The sequence below is a fragment of the Aythya ferina genome (genome assembly GCF_964211825.1).
Source record: "Aythya ferina genome assembly, chromosome: 26".
Lineage (NCBI taxonomy): Eukaryota > Metazoa > Chordata > Aves > Anseriformes > Anatidae > Aythya > Aythya ferina.
The window spans coordinates 5,748,662-5,762,263 of record NC_140324.1 but is presented as its reverse complement, the minus strand read 5'-3'; positions in this window follow the sequence as shown (position 1 = coordinate 5,762,263).

The window sequence follows — 13,602 nt, the reverse complement described above, 5'->3', positions numbered from 1 at the left end:
CGGGGTCCCCGGGCTGATTCCCTGCTTGCCATGGGGACGTGTCGGGGCCGGTGTTCCCGGCGCTGGCGGCTGGCCGGCCCCCGGGGCTGCGCGGCGCTCACCCAACTGGGCCAACCCGCTCGCGCACGGCCCCGTCCCGCCGACGTGCTGGGCTGCTGCCCCAGGAGCCCGGCCGGTTCCACCAGCCCTGCTCACCGCCCTCCTGCGTCACGGCGGCGGGGTGGCCACGAAGCCGCAGCCACCGAACCCCAGCCCCGCCGCCCGGCTTCCATCCCTAGGGCTCGGCGCGGCCGTGCCTCAGTTTCCCCACCTGCAGCAGCTTCGTTTCCCCGCGGCTTTCCCCCGCCCCGGGGAAGGTGACGGGGAGGGGAAGGCCCTGGGGCTGCGCGTCAGCTCTGGCTCTGCCACGGCTTCCCCCGGCCCCGCTGCTGGCTCCTGCAGGGAGAGGCCCTTTGGGTCCCCGGGTGGAAAGTGCCGGGGCGCGGGGCCGGCGGCTCCGTTCCGGGTAGCGGGCAGGAAGCCGGGGGTGGTGAGTGCTGCTGCGGTCCCACGGCCGGGTGAGCCGAGCACCCGCGTGCGCCCCGGTGCCGTGTGGGGCCGTGGACGGACAGCGGGGCTGCAGGGCAGCGCGGCTCCAGGTGACGGTGACTGCGGTGTCGCAGCTGGGGACACCGTGGGCAGGAGCGGCCCCGTGGTGTGTCCATCCCCAGCCCGCTGTGAGCCCACCCTGGGGGGCTGCAGGGTGAAGCTGCGCTGCTCCCTGCCACCCCCTGAGCTTCTGCACCCAGTGTGGGGGCGCAGCGGGGGCACTCCGAGGTCCCCAGCACCAGGGGGCACAGCGGGGGCACCGCTGGGTGCGTGGGCAAAGCCTGACCCTAGGGAAGTGGGGGCTGACCTGTTTGGCTGTTATTTAGGGAGGGGGTGGGAGTCCCCTCAGGCCATGGTCCCCGTTCAGTTGCATCCCCTGCAGCCTGGGGCTGTCCCCCCCTCCCCTCCATGTCCCCATCCAGCTGCATCCCCGCACCCCAGGGAACTGGGGGAGGAACCCAGGGGATGGAGCAATCCAGAGCCCCACGGGGCCCCCAGCACCCTACGGATGGGATTTCCCAGCTGGGGCCGGTGCCTTCTCCCTGCAGGAACACTCAGGAGGCCGGGGGGGGCTCACTGAGCCCCAGAGCCCCCCCACCCCCCCAGGGCAGCCGGCGTCCCGGGGCCGAGCTGCGGAGGAAGCCGAGGCCGGGTGAGGAAGTGGCTCCGGTTCCTGCGGTGGCTTGTGCCGCACCGGGCGGCCCGCTGCCAGCGCCCGGCTTTGACGTCATTTCGGGTAGCGCGAGCCCTGGGCTGCCCCCCCCCCCCTCCCCGACACCCCCGGCCCGCACCACTCGCGCCAAATTTGGCAAGGGGAAGAGGAGCCGCTCGCCGCGCCGAGCAAATGGCGGAGGCCTTTTAAGGCAATCCCTGCCCGGCCGGGCACGCGCGGGGACACGCGCACGTGTGCACGCTCACGCCTGCCTCTTTGCGTGCACACGCGTGTGCGCAGGGGATGCAGCAGGCGGCTCTGCAGGGCGGCAGCACCCACGCGTGTGCAAGCAGCTGCGCTCCTGGCGGCCCCCAGGATCCCCCACGCCTCTGGCCCTGCAAGGGGGGGTTCCTCCTTCTGGCCCCCTCCCCGTGGCCTTGTCCCAGCTCATTGAGTTTGGGGGGCCTGGGGGAGCTGAGGGTGCTGCTGGGCTGGTGGCATGGGGTGAGGGGTGGGTGTGGGACGGGCCTGGCCCCGAAGCACAGCAGAGGCACAGTGTGGCACAGTGCGGTACGGCACGGTGTGGCATGGCACAGGGCGGTATGGCACAGCACGATATGGCACAGTGCACTATGACACAGTGCGCTATGACACAGTGCACTATGGCACAGTATGGCATGGCACAGTGCACTATGGCACAGTATGGCATGGCGCAGCACGGTGTGGCACGGCACAGCATGGCACAGCATGGCATGGCACAGTGCAGCATGGCACAGCACGGTGTGGCACAGCATGGCGTGGCACAACGCAGCAAGGCATGGCACAGCACAGGGTGGCACGGCACGGCACGGCACGGCACGGCACAGCACTGTATGGCACAGCACAATGTGGCATGGCACGGCACGGCGTGGCACAGTGCAGCACGGCGTGGCACAGCCCGGCTCAGGCAGCCTCCAGCCTCGCTGCACCGCCGGCACCCACGGGAGGTGTCTGCAGCGCGGCAGGAGGCAAGCTGGGACACGGGCGCCGCATCGCGCCGCTGCCGGGTGACATCACCGCGCCCGGGGCCGGCAGATGCTGGTGATAACGGGGGGTGTGGGGGTGGTCCTGGGGGGGGGGGAGGCGGGTGGGCGAGGCCAGGCGGGAGCCTGTGTCCAGGTGCTCGTCGCAGCCCCGCGCCCCGTCCTGCCCGACGCCTCCTCGCCGCCCCCCGCCCCATCCCGCGTCCCCGCTCCCCGCCCTGCAGGGCCAGGCCCACGCTGGCACGGCCACGCTCGTCCCAGTCCTCCCAGTATGAGGCAATGCAGCAGCACCAGCGTCGCCGCTTTGGTGTGGTGCCTGCTGGGGGGGAGACGGGTGTCACCGGCAGGCGGGCGCCCGTGTGTGTGTGTGTGCGGCCTCACACGTGTGAGTGCGCACACGGTGGGGTGCTTGCAGGGGGGGGGTGCACACAGGGTGCAAGTGCATGCACTAGTGGGGGGGGACATGCAAGGGGAGGGGGCTGTGCATGCAGGGGCACGCAGAGATGAGCGTACATACAAGCAGTGCACGCTCCCCTTGCACCCCCACCGTATTTCAGCCCCCTGAGGGGGAACTGTGCCTCCCGTGGGACACCCACAGCAGCAGCTGCCCAGGCAGAGGGGGTGCCCCCTCCCCAGCCCCCCAGGGTGCAGCCCACAGCTCGGTGCGCACAGCACACACCCCGCCGGGCCTCAGCCGCCGGCCTGGGGCAAATATTTGCCTTCAGTCCAGCTCAGAGCACCACGGGGTGACCCTGACCTGCGCCAGCCCCTGCACCGGCTGCGGTGCTGATGGGAGAGGGCTGGGGACGGTGGGGGCCCCCCTGTCCGCCGGGCACCCTCGCAGGGGCAGCGAGGCCCCCACCCACGCGGGGCCAGTGGGTGCCGGCGGGTTGGACCGGGTGCCCCCCAGCCCCGCCAGCCCGGCCCCCGCAGCAGAGGGTGCGTCGGGCAACACCCACGGTGGTGAGAGCCGCGGCTCCCACGGGCCTCCCGTCACACCCCTGGGGCCGGCGCACACCCACAGCCGCAGCCCTGCTGCACACCAGCCCCGTGCACACCCAGCCCCGTGCACACCCAGCCCCGTGCACACCCAGCCCCTTGCACACCCACCCGCTGCTCCTCATCCCCCCCAGACCCACAAGCTGCTTTGCCACATCTTGTGCGTGCATGCAGGCGACACACTGCGTGCAAACCCTTGTGCACACGCACACGTGTGTGCACACCCCACTGCCGAGCACACGTCTGGGGCCGATTATTTGCTTCGGGCTGAGCCCCCAGCCCGCAGCCCCCATAGGTGCCACCCGCTGCTGCGCTGGGCACCCGCTGGTGGCTGCTGGCGAGAGACAGCGCTGGCGCGGCTGTGCCAGACGCCGGGTGGGCGACGAGCTGCCGGCGTGTCCCTGGCAGGAGCCGGGAACACGGCGTCTGCCGGCAGCGGGGGTCCCAGCGCGCTCGCGGGGGCGAGTCCCGGCCCCCGCACGGGGGGCTGTGGGTGGCCTCCCACCATCAGGGCACCCATGGGTGCAGCCCGAGGCGCCTCGCCCTGGGCATGGCTTTGGGGTGCAGAGTACCCCTCTGTGCCCACGCAGGTCCCAGTGCAGCTGCAGGCACGGCCCCTCGTGGGGCCCCCACGGCTGCGGTCCCGCAGGGCACGACGAGGGGCTGGGCTGCGGGCAGGCAGCCCCAGCGTGGGGCGCGGAGGCGGTGAAGGGGGGGCCGGGGCGGGAGCTGCCGGCACAGAGACGGGATCCTGGAATTAAAAACATTCCAGGAACTGACTTTGAACCAGATAAAATAACAAGCGCCGCAAGGAATGTCTCACCCCACCCCCCCGGCCGGCCGGCGGCCTCCGTCCCGTCCCAGCCCCACACCGCTCCCAGCCCAGCCCCACGGCGCTCGCCCAAACCGCCTTCAGCCGCCCTCCGCCCCACACGTGTCCCGGGGCCCCCGTGCACGGGTGTGCATGCACAACACGCAGCCAGCGTGCACAAATACGTGTGCAACGGGTGCAGTGCAGCCGCGTGTGCGCACAGCAGGGGGGGCGTGCTGCAGTGCAGGCGTGCAAGCGGTGGTGTGCACGTGGCTGTGCCGTCACGACACGCATGTGCACACAGCTGTGCACGCGTGGGTGCCGAGTGTGCACGCTGGTCCCCTCGCACTGCGTCCCCGAGCACCGCGCTGGGGTGCAGAGGGTCGCCCCGTGGCCACGGGGCCTCCCCGGCCCCCCCCAGCAGCCTGGCCCTGGGCCGCGGCCGGCGGAGGCAGCCCGGCGTGCCTGGGCGGTGATATCACGGGGGACGCGCAGCCAGGGGCACGCCGCCCAGCCCGCTCCCAGGGGACGGCCACGCGCCTCCTCCTCCTCCGGAGGCCCCGTGCTGGAGCCAGGATGGAGCCGCAGCAGGGGCCCGTGGTGCTGCAGCAGCCACCCCCACGGCCACAGCACTGCGCTGCAAGCCAGCACTGGTCATACTGGGAGCCCCAGTTTGGCTGCTTGCTCTTGGAAAGGGGCCGCTACCAGCAGCAAAACCTCCGGCCCCTGGTGTCCCAACACCTGGGGACCCCCCCAGTGTGTCCTGCAGGGTGCTGGGAGTGGGACCCGGGTTCAGTCCCCACTGGGGACCCACGGGGACGGTGCTTAATGGCCCTGGTGACAGCAGCGGGGCAGTGGGTGGGGGTCTCCCGGTGTCACCCTGCACCATGCTCAGCGTGGCCCCGGCGGCGTGGCGGGGAGCGGGGCCGGAGGGCAGCGCCGGTGCGTCACCGTGTTTACGAGGACCTCGAGGAGCCCGCGTGACGTCCGCGCCGGCCCTGCCAGCCGCAGCCCTGCCAGGTGGCACCGTGCCACCGCGCCGCGCTCCCCCCCGGCTGCCTCCTTCGCTGCTGCGATTTTCGGGGCTGGCGCAGGGCCACCCAGCCTCCGGGCCCCGGTGTCACGGAGGGGGGGTGTGTGTGTGTGTTGAGCTGCCCCCCCCCCTCCTCTTCGCCCTCCCCGAGCCGTCAGCCGCTGCGCTGAGAGAGCAGATGGGGCGTGCGCGGGGCTATATATAGCGGCGGGACCCACAGGTAGCGATGCGTCAGCGCGGGTGACGCAGCCCCGGCGAGCAAGCGACGCTCGGCCGCACGCCCCGCACACGCCCCTGCTGCCAGTCCCTGGGGGCCGTGGTGGCTCTGCCCCCCCCCCCCCCCCGAAATGTCCCCAACATGCACAGGAGCTGGGGACCTGCAGGCTGCTGGCGGTCCCCGCGCGTGGTGGCCGCGGCTGCAGGGTGCTGAGCGTGCTGCTGTGCTGCAGGGTGGCGTCTGCTGGGGGCTTGTGTCCCCCCCATGTTTGTGCATGTGTGTGTGTGCGTGTGCTTGTGGCTCCCGAGGAGCTGTGCAATATCTCTGCATGGTCATGGCTTTGTCACCGTATGTGCCATGTGTCCCCAAGTGTTTGCATGTCCTGCATGTCCTGCGTGTCCTGCGTGTGCCCGCTCCCACCCGCGTGTGCATCCCGTGCAAGCACCGCGTGTGTGGCCGTGGCACGTCTCCGTGTGCATGGCCGCGGTGGCCGGGGCTGACTCAGCCCCCAGGCAGCCCCGGAATGCCCCCTCCCCGCGTGGGGAACCGGCCCGCGTGTCGCAACGCCGCTTCCTGCGCCGGCTGTGCTGGGAACTGGGAACGGGCTGTGCTGGGGACGGGGACGGGGACAGCCGGGGCTGACCCCGGCCCTGCTGGGAAGATAAGGCGGTGCCACCCTGCCTCCATCCTGCCTTCTGGGAACCGGGGCGAGCGCAGGGGAGGGCCGGGCAGCGAGGAAGGGACCCAGCAGGGTGAGGGCTCACCGTGGAGCCCCCCACCCAAACCAGTGCCCCCCGCAGCCTGCTCGGAGCCAAGCAGGGCCCCCCCTGGTTAATCACAGGGCCCCACGTTGGCCCCGAGCTGCGAGGGGAGCGGGGAGCCTTGGCCCCACTCCAGGACCAAGATGGGGGCCTGGGTGCCCTCCCCAGCATGGGATGGGGCTGGGGGTGCTGCAGGAGCAGGAAGCCCCCGCTGTGCCCGTGGTGCCCAGGCGGGGCAGGATCCCGTTGGACCCATGGGGTGGTGCAGGAGGGGTGGGAAGCTTGGGCTGGGGGCTCTGGGTCCTTCCTGCATGTCTTGGGGGTGCCTGGTGTGGGTGTAAAGGGGTCTGGTGGGGGCGTAAGGGGGCAGGTGTGGGTGTAAGGGGTCCGATGTTGGTGTAAGGGGTCTGGTGGGGGTGCAACGGGTCTGGTGGGGGTGCAAGGGGTCTGATGGGGTATAAGGGGGCCAGCACGGCCGCCCTGCATCTAGACCCAGCGTGCCGAAATGGGGACTCCCCCCAGGCCGTGCGGGGGGAGCAGCCCGGGCTGCCGCAGTGCCGGGGGCTCAGCTCCAATCCGAGCCCCCCCCTGGCTCCAGGCCGGGTGTTCCCAGCCGGGCTCCGGGCGGGGCTCAGGCGTGGGGCCGGACTCCGCTCCGCTCCGCTCCGTGCTCCGGATCCGCTCCGTGTTTTGCGGCGTCCCGCGGGGCTCCGCGCGCTCATTCATTCACAGCCGCCGCGCGCGCTCCCGGCCCATTCATCCCGGCGGCGCGAGGGAGGCCGTTGCCGTGGCAACCGCCCAGGCTCCCGCGGCGTGGGCAGCGCCCCCCCCCCCCCCCCCCCAACATCATCCCCGGCAGCGGGGGGGGAGCCTCGGGGGGGTCCCAGCCCCCACCCCCCCCCCCCACGTGGAAGGGGCGAGGCCCCCCCGGGGCCACGGCGGCGGCGGGGGGGGAGGTGGAGGGGGGGCTTTGTGCCCGCGGGGGGGGGCGCGTTTTGCTGGGGGGGGGTCCCGCTGTTTGCAGGGTGCGGGGGCTCCTCCCGGTGCAGCCCCCCAGGGCCCTGCTGCCCGCCTTTGCCCTCCCTCCAGGGTGGATGCCACGTCGGCAGGGGTGCCCCCCCCCCCCAGGAGGCCCCCCCCCACGTATAGGGGTGGGCGCAGGCTGCGCACCCGCTGCTGGGGGGGGCGGGGGGGGCAGGATTTGGGGTGCGTCTGTGCTGCAGCCGGGTGCTGGGGCTGGCTGTGCGGGGAAGACGGGCACCCACCGGGGTGCCAAGGTGATTTTTTTTGGGGGGGGGCCACCGGTTGTGCAGGGGCTGTGTGCATGGTGGAGGAAAGCTCAGGGCTGCAGCATGGGCACGGGGGGAGCCGGAGCTGGGCGAAGCTTCCCGGGGTGTCAGGAGCGAGGAGCTGTGGCCTCGGGGTGCCGGGGGGTCCCTGCACCGCGCCCCAGCCCCGCAGGTGGGCTCTGGCTGGCGTGCAAGGCACGGGCACGGCGGGGGTGTGCCACCGGGGCCGTGTGCGGCTGCTTGCACGGCTGCTTTCGGTGCATCGTGCACACGCAGCTTCTCCTGCACCTTGGGTTCGTGCACGCTGAGGACCCGGGCAGGTGAGCGCACACGTGTGCACGCACGCACACACACGTGCCAGCGCCTGCTTGCACTCCCGGGCTTGCCTGCACCCGGGGGGGTGGGGGGGGGAAGGCACACACGCACCCCCAGCGCCTGCTGACGTCAAGGCGCGGGTGCACACGCGGGCGGCGCAGCGGGGCCGCGCACACGCACACGCCGGGGGTTGCCCTTGCACGCAGCCGTGCGCGCTCCTCTCCCCGGCGGGCTCTGCACGCCGGCCCCGCGTCTCCCCGCTGCCTGCCGGGGGTGACTCACGGCGCGCAGAGGAAGCCGTGACTCAGTCCTGGATTCCTGCCTCTCCCCACCCCCCGGCCGGCCCCTGCCATCACGCAGCCACGTGGAGCCCATGGCCGCACCGCAGCGGAGCCGGGCACCAGGCTGCGGGGAGCAGGGATGGGCTTTGGGCCCCCTACCCTGGGCCGCTGCCCCCACCCTGCAGGGTCCCTTGCAGCCCTGGGGGCCTGGTAGCTCCGGCAGTGCCAGGCCGGGTGCGCGGGAGGAGGCAGCTCCAGGCGCTCGGGGTGGCACCGCGCACGCCCTGACTCACGCCTGAGCACCGGCTTCAGGCTCGGGCACGTTTCCCGGGGTGTTTCGGGTGGTGCCAGCTGTGCAGCGCCGGCCCAACCGGCGTGCTGCCCCTGGGCAGCGGTGCTGAGCGCTGCCCTGGGCTCCCCGGTGCAGCACGGGCACATGGCTCCGTGCCAAGGCTGCTTCACAGGCTCAGGTTTTGGGCCAGGGTGCCGCAGTGTCCTGCTGGAGGTGCGGGGCACCTGGGCACGGGCAGGGAGTGGGCGCTGGTGGCTGCAGAGGGGAGAGGGGCTCATACTGCTGGCTCCGGTCACCAGCACCAGTGGCCGGAGCAGATGGGGTCTCACCGGTGCCCTGCGCTTCTGCACCCAGCTCCCTGGTGGGATCAGGAAGGGACGGGGAGCGGGCAGGGGCCGGCTGGGTGATCCTGGCCACCCCACACCAGTGGTCAGCGGGGCGGTGCGGGTTGGGTGCTGCGCGGTGGCACGGGGCGGCCTCCCTGAGTCAGAGCGAGGTGGAGCCGCTGCCCCCTTGGCGCTTGGCTCCGCAGCCCGTTCCCAGGCCCCGCTCGCCAGAATCACTTTCGCAATGACTGGGACAGCCACCCCGGCCCTGCCCTCCGGCACCGCTTCTGCTGAGCTCTCCCTGGCCCCGTGCCCCGCAGGTTGTCCCGGCCCCGCGCTGCCCATGGCCACGCAGCGCTGCCTGTGCCCCGGTGCGGCTCCGCCGGCTGCACCCAGCCAAATCCCCTGAACTCTGCCCCCTGCGAGCTCCTGCCCGGGCGCTGCGGCTTTTGTCCTCTCGAGCAGACCCACGTGTGTCCCCGCGTGGCCGCGGTCCCTTTCCGGGGACGGGGTCACTGCAGGTGGCACCTGGGGGTCGCGGCGAGCAGCGCGGAGCTGGCAGTGAGTCACCCGCAGGCAGGTGGGGAGGCATGGGGACGCGCAGCGCTTTAGGAATGACTCATCTGTAAAACAAACAAACAGCGAGCTGGTGTGAAGCTGCGCTTCCTTCGCTCACCCCAGGGGAGCCTCTGGTGTGCCCCGGCCACCCAGACCCCAAAATGTGCCAGCGGCCGCGGCTTTGGGAGCCGCCGCAGAGGAGCAGCTGCGTTTTGGGGTTGTGCACGCTCCTGCAGCACCGCTTGTCCCAGCAGCTCCCTGCAGTGCCGGCAGCGTGACGGGGAGCACGGGGAGCTGCAGCCCGAGCGGGGGCCGGAGCCGTTCTGGTTTCAGACGTGTGTCACCTCCCGGAGCATAGGGACATTTCTCAGCTTTCACGGCGGCAGCGCTACGGAGGCGCGAGGCCGGGCTGGCGTTCAGGGGAAAGTGGTGGAGGTGTGAGAGCAAAACGGCAAATCCGCCCCCGGCTCCGCACGCAGGTAGCAGCCCCGGGAAAAAGCCTCGAGAGAAAGAGGTTCTGCGTCAGCGCCGGGACGTCACAGCCCCACAGCGGTGTAGGGTCAACCCGGCAAGGATCTGCCCTCGCTGCTGAGCGGCACCAAAGGGGCAGCAAAGCCGCTGCCAGGGACCGAGGGGCTTGGGGACAGCGAGCGGTGGCTGCCGGAGCCGCTTGGCCACGAAGCAGCTGCGAGGAGCTCGGCGTGGAGCGCTGCACGGGCTGCCGGCCGCAGCACCGGGGGACTTCAGGGCAGGGGAAAATGCAGCGCTTTGCCAGGATTTTGTGAAGGGTAAACAGGCTGAGTCAGTTAATTATAGGGCTGCCAGCCCAGCATCGATCCCAGGCAAAATAATGGAAGAGCTGATCCAGGCCGTGATTAATAACGCGTTAGAGCGCAACGGCACGGCTGCTGCTCGCGGCCGCCAGCCGCCTGCGCTCGGCACGGCCGCGGCACGGCCGCCAGCCCGCTTTCCCCAGGACTTCGGATGAGGTTTTATTTCCAATACCCATTTTTCAGAAGTCAGCAAGTTTCCGGGCACAGCGCAGATCTTTCCTGGGCCGGCAGATGGGGAGGAGGAGTGCGGCCAGGAGGCCCCGTGGCCGGTGGGATGCTGCCTGGGGCCGAGCACCCGTCGGTGGTGCTGGGTGGCAACTAGACCTTGGCAGGAGCCCCAAACCCCGGTGTTTCGCCCTAGGACAAAGGTGCCTTCGTGCCTTCCCCGTGCAGCTGGGCTGGGCTGGAGCAGGAACTGTGGGTGCCTGGCTCCAGCCGCCGGGGATTTCCCATGTCCGAGCTCACCTGGGCTGGGGCTGCCGGCCTCTCCCTGGGCCGTTGGGCTGTAAATCCCAACTGGCTGTGATTGCCACGGCCACAGCCTGCCCGGACACCCTGCGGCTTGGCTCCGTGCCGGGCTGGCAGCAAGCTGGGTGGTGGCCAAGCTGCCCCCAGTCCTGCACCCACCGCGGGGTGGCCTTTGAGCCCCTGGCCCCCGTGGCTCATCCTTGCTCCTAATTTTGTCGGTTCTCAGCCCAAAGCAGCTTCTCCGGGATCCTTCTGTGGCTGGGCAGAGCCAGCAGCATGGCCGGAGCTGGGTGGGGGCTGCGAGTGGCACAGCACCAAGCGCCACGTCCCTCGCCCCGGGGGGCTGCACCGCCACCAGCACCCCCAGCGAGCCCCCGAGCGCGCACACCACGGCCCCGTGCGCATGCACGCGCCCTCGCTGGCTCAGCCCAAAATGTCAGGAATGTTTTGTGGTGAGGCTGGAAAAAGGGTCATTCACTTACTGGATTTTTTTTTTCCCCCCTCCTTCCTTTTCGCTCTTTTATTCGCTGTGTGTGTGTTGTGGCTTTGGCCGGGGGCCCGGCAGCGGGTGCGTGCGTCTGTGTGTGTGTGTGTGTGTGTGAGCAGGCGTGCGATGAGCCGGGTGTGACGGGGCCGGGGAGGGCTGCGAAAGTGCTGAGCTGGTGTGAACCCGAGATCCCATCGCCTCCTCTTCAGCCCTTCCTGGAAGCGGCAGCGGGGAGCGTCCCCGCCGGGTGCGCTCCGGGGGCAGCGGTGCCCGTCCCCGCGGGGTCTTGGCGCTGGAGGCACGGCCCCACTGCGGGGCTGCGGGCACGGGCAGGAGATGCCAGGACTCGTGCGGTTCATGGGGGCGGGCAGGATAATTCCCACTCGTGCCCCCCACCCCGTTCAAGGGGCTGTGCTGGTGGGGGGCACCCCCCCGCTGTGCCGGGGAGCAGGGGAGGCTCAGGAAGAGGCGCTCGGGCACGCAGCGCGTCCGCCTGCCCTGCACGTGCGGTCGCAGTGGTTTTGTTTCCTGGAGCAAGCAGCTGGGAAATGGCCCCCGCCGGCCTCGCTTCCTCCCCGCTGCCTCGGCCCCAGCCCTGTCCCCGTCCTGGCTGGGGCACGGGACCCGGTGACACGCGGCCACCTGGGGCTGCCGCTGCAGCACGAGCTGAGGCGCGAAGGCACCAGGTGCTGCTGGCAGAGCAGTCTCTGCTCAGGAATTCGTGCTTAATTTAATTTATTGCCAATTAACTCAAACTTCTCAGCACTGATTTGGGGATCAGGGAAGGAGAAAACACAAACAATGAACGCCGCAGCGAGCTCCTGCTCCTCGCCTTTCCCCAGGCTTTGTCCCTGTCTCAGCTTCCTGCATCCTCACCGTGGGTCGTGCTCAGTCCCTCTCGTTCCTGGGGGGTGGCAGCAGCACGGGGTGGGGGCCCGGCTGCTGCTGGGTTTCACGCTGCAGCCCCGTGCTTGCTCTGCTCCTGCCCAGCTCCTCCTGAGGCCACGGCCTTGCGGGTGTCCCTGCTGTGGCACAGAGCTGGGTGCTCCTGTGGGCACAAACTGGGTGCTCAGGCGTGAGCAGTCAGGTGTTTGTCTGCGAGCTAATTGTGCGCTCATGCACGGATCCATCGGGCTCTCGTCCGTGCACTGATCACACAGCCGTGCATGCGCCGAGTGCGCGCCTGCACGTGAATTAACCGTGTGCTCGTGCACGGGTGGCTCGTGTGCTCACGCATGCGTGCATGGCGCGCTCGTGCCCGAAGTCACGGCCAGCCCTGCGCGGACTGACTGCGCCTCCCTCCCTGCCAGCGCCGATTCGGTTCATGCGTGAGCTGTGGGGGTGCCCACGTGTGCCACCAGTGACCCTGGGATTTGTGCTGATGCAGCAGCTCCCTGAGCCTTTGGTCCCCATGGAGAAGGGGAAGGAGGAAAACCAGGCTGCGCCCTGGCCGTGTCCCGGGGTTGGGGCTGGGGGGTCTGCAGCGGGACCCCAGCGAGGGCCAGTCCCGAGCGGGGCAGGGTCTCAGCGCCCCGGGGCTGCAGCTTTGGGGGTCCCAGCTCCCCTTCCCCATCACCGCCGGGCTGGGGAAGCGCAGGGGAAGCGCGGTGGCAGCGTGGGGCTCAGCGTGCCGTGCCTGGGGCCACGCACTGAGTCAGTGGCAGGCCAAGAATAGAGCCCGGCGTCCTGACTCACTGTCCTGCGTGCTGAGCACCGGGCGGCACTTCCCCCCCCCCAGACAGGGCTCAGCAGCCCCGGCCTCCCCCTCGTGCACCCCCTTTCCACCCCCCCTGCGAGGCAGAGCACCCAGCGCCCTGCCCGGGCTCTCCCCTCCCTGCAGAAAGAGGAAAAGCTGCCAGGCAGGGAGCGGCTTCCTTTGGGGAAGGATGCTCCCCCCCGAGCCCCCCGCCTGCAGCCTGGCCGGGCTCCCCTCGCACACGCGTGTGCAGCGTCCCCGTGAGCTCCCACGGCCGCCTGCCACGTCCCAGCGCAACTCCTCCTCCTCCTCCTGCCTCTCCAGGAGCCTTCCCGAAATTCATCTCCATTGATAAATCCGGAGCGTTGCCACGGCGACGGCTGCAGCGGGCGCAGCGTGGGTGCAGCGCCGCCGAGGGGCCCGGGTGCTGCAACGGAGGGGGGGGTGAGGGGGGCACAGCGGCTGCACACACGCGTGTGCAACGGCCGCAGCCCAGGTGGGGGTGCACACGTGCACGCGTGTCCGGCTGTGTGCAAGCGTGCAGGACCTGGCGCACGTGTGAACCGGGGGTGCACGGGGTGGTGTGAGCTGGGGGCGCAGGGCCGCGGGGGGCTCGGGGAGCTGCACCCCGGGGCAGAGCGCGCAGACGTGGCCCCCGGCGCCGTCTGGCTCCTCTGCGGCACCGTGAGGAGCCCAGGGCCACCGGCCCCTGTGGGGAAACTGAGGCAGGGCGCAGAGGCGTGATTCATGGCGGAGCAGACAGTCACTCGGGGACAGGGAGAGCGTCAGCGCCGCGGCACGGCGGCACGGCCGCGCGGTCCCACGCGTGGGGCTGGGGGCTCGCTCGCACGCCCACCCGGGTGCCCCCCGCGCGTCCTCGTGCGCCCGGCTGCAGCCCCGGTGCCCAGCTGGGGGTGAGCGGGGCCAGGCGTGCGCTCCCACCTCCCTGTGCACACGCGTGTGTGTTCCCGTGG